The 3,388-nt window shown below is 34.7% G+C and overlaps 1 long non-coding RNA gene across 1 annotated transcript; it reads right to left on the bottom strand.

The window, feature by feature from the left end:
* Positions 1-349: 349 nt before the first annotated feature.
* On the bottom strand, positions 350-3,169 carry LOC128290312 (uncharacterized). The gene is made up of 2 exons (XR_008280052.1): positions 3,012-3,169; positions 350-607 (listed from the first exon to the last, which is right to left on the bottom strand). It is a non-coding gene; the product is annotated as an uncharacterized LOC128290312 (long non-coding RNA).
* Positions 3,170-3,388: the final 219 nt, after the last annotated feature.

Below are 3,388 nucleotides of genomic sequence, written 5' to 3'. Positions count from 1 at the left end.
ATTATCTATGGTTAATTTACAATGAATTTCCAAAGTCGGAACAAGGACTCCAGAAACCGTTCTGGCCCTGTCTCACTAAAACTTAAATATCTCTTAACATACTGTTCATATGATCGTTTCGTTACTCTCCTATGAAAATAGACTCGTCAAGGTTCACTTACATAATTTATTCACTGTTTAATTCCATTCCTACTATTTTTAGTGAGTTTTCATATCCACGTCACTGCTGCTGACAGCATCCGCCTTTGAGGTAGACTTTACCTATTTCATAGTTTCCATGATTCCATTAGTCCTTTTTGCATACACAGCACAAATCATGATCATGATTAACCATTCCAATGGCTAATCGTTTCCAAACACTTCCATACTTCTTAATGATCAACATACAACACGATTATAGTACTATGCTAAAAACGTATATAAGCCATTTTCGCATGGCTATCCAAATTTACACAAAATCCATGGGTACATGACCAAATATCCTCTCACTACTAGTCTATTCTATACATGCCATAAGATATTCCAAAACATAGCAGTACCAAACAGTGGATAGTGATAGTGTGACTAGTTGCTGACGATCCCCGAGCCTGTAGCTTCCAAATGAGATCTATAAAACAGAGAAAACAAAGTAAACGGAGTAAGCATTTCAATGCTTAATAAGTTTCAAGCAGTGTCAACAGATAACAATCAAATTATAACATAGTTATTCGTATTTTTATCTCACTCTTCCTTCGGGCATACCATCCCTTTACCGAATATGCACATCTCATCATATACAATAGGCAGATAAACTTTCACATAAAAGTGAGCTCATGGGACATAGATATATTGTATGATTTCACATAACCTCTCACACTGATCCGATGTCACATACTCATAGGAATAGTCTCATGGATTGCTCTCGTATGCATCACATAACTACCTTATGATTTAGTTCAAATCAAGCTCACATATAAACTTGGAGTACATACCTGTTTAACCTTTCGCATTGCGTATATTTATAAGCAATTCTTATTGCGAAGTCTTACCCGGACATAATCTCCACACGTAGTCATCGGGTCGTAGCCGGACATAATCTCCACACGTAGTCATCGGGTCTCACCGGAACATATTTCAAGTTTCATGTACACTTAATCACATGTTTCAACATTCACATTAGCCATTCGGCTTTGCCACATATATATATACACTTTCACATTCATCACGTCGGCCATTAGGCCTTATCACATATATACACACTTTCACATTCATCACATCGGCTATTAGGCCTTATCACACATATACACACTTTCACATTCATCACATCGGCCATTAGGCCTTATCACACATATACACACTTTCACATTCATCACATCGGCCATTAGGCCTTATCACATATATACATCTCATACATATTTCATATTTTTCTTGTGCATCAATTTCAGCAATAGCTTATAAGCAACTCAAATAGTTTCATCAAAGTTTACAACAAAATCACATATTCACTACATGCAGTTTTCCTGAGCAACAGTCACTAAATTGTTTATAACTGGAGCTACAAAACTCAAAATCAATTGCCGTTAATTTTCCCTGAATATAGACTCACATATCTTCCATCCATTAAATTTTCAGAATTTTGGTTTGGCCAATCAATACCAGATTTTTCTTAAAGTTTCCCTGTTTCACTGTTGACTAATCTGACCACTCTTCACTACGAATCAAATTTTTCATTGTACAGAATTCATAATGTGTTCTATTTGATTCCATTTGAAATTAGACTCGTTAAGGAGTCTAAGCATATAAATATTATCTTATAACCATTTTTGTACAAATTATAATGATTTTCCAAAAACAAATCAGGGAATTTCGGAGTCAATCCGACATTGTCTCACAAAACCTTAAATATACCTTTATAGGAAATTCCTTTGCTTACATAGTTTCTTTTATAAGACACTAGATTCAATAAGCTTCATTTTCATATTTTATTCAACTTCGAACTCGCCTTCTACAATTTTTGGTGTATTTTCAAAGTTACAACACTGCAGTAACTCAAATCTGTCAAGACTAGTTCGGCACTTAAACTATATAAATTCATCATTCTCGCTACTAAGTTTATACAATCTTTAAGTATACTAAAGTAAAGTTCAAACACTTGAGAACTTACCTCGGATACTGTTGATCAATTTCAAAACGGCTATTCAATTATATTCGCCTTCCCGCTATGCAAGATTGATTCCTTGAGCTCGTGAACTAAATCAACCAATTTAACAACTCAATTTACATTCGACAATGTCATCACATACATAACAAAATTAGATTCATTTCTTAAACCATCCCCGGCAATTCACCTTCCAAGAACCTTGATTCACTTTAAGCTAAACCACTTCATGGTATACATTTACACATTCGGCTAATATAAACAAGGTTAGCACTTAGCCGAAATAATTTCTTTAACATTTTAAATTTCATTCGGTCTAATCTCCATATCAACTACTAATTCACAATAAGAATCAAATCCAAAATCAGCTACTATAATATATATCTAAATGCCATGTAGCTACTTAGTTGATTATCAATTATCACTTAATTCACATATTAATACATAACATCTCACATTAGCAATTCATTTGTATTATTCAATACAAGCTCAACATGTAACCTCATCCCTTTAGTTTTCCATTCAATAATCGAACACAAAGATCACATGCCTAACTCACTATCCAATCTTGATTTCTAACACAAATACTCTCCCTTAACCGAATGTCCATAACCAATTTGCAAAACATTTTCACTTCAACATAGCCGATTGTCATTAAGCAATTAAGCCACATCTATTCAATTTTTTACCAAGCTCAACTTATCTATAATCAACCTTCAATACACTAAAGCATCAAAAACAACTAAAAAGTACAACTATCCATGACCGAATGTCATCTTCATAAATTTATAAAAACATTTGCCATGAGCTAGCTTCTATACTTGATGACCACTCCAAATATACAAAGATTTTCAATGAAAGAGCATTAACATACCTTAATCCCAAGAATCACCTTGGCCGAACTTCCCCTCTTCTTCCTCCTTCAATTCACGGCCAAGAAGAACCAACTTCTTCTTTTCTTTCTTTCTCAAGTCACGGCTAAAGGGGGGGCGAAAGAACATGGATGAGACAACTTTTTTTTTTCTCATCACCCTTCCCATTCAATTCTTTATTGCAAACCCTTTATTCTTTTCTTTCTCCCATAACCCACTAACACAACATGTTTCCAACATGTTTCACCCCATAACATTTTGTCCATCCTCATGCTCATGGTCGGCCACTACTAGTTAGGGGGGGAAAATTGACATGCAAGTCCTCCCTTTTGACTACATGCACTATTAGATCCTTGTAGATTAGCCTATCACATTTCAA

Source organism: Gossypium arboreum, chromosome 3 (genome assembly GCF_025698485.1).
Source record: "Gossypium arboreum isolate Shixiya-1 chromosome 3, ASM2569848v2, whole genome shotgun sequence".
Classification (NCBI taxonomy): Eukaryota; Viridiplantae; Streptophyta; class Magnoliopsida; order Malvales; family Malvaceae; genus Gossypium; species Gossypium arboreum.
This window is presented reverse-complemented; position numbering and strand designations above follow the sequence as displayed.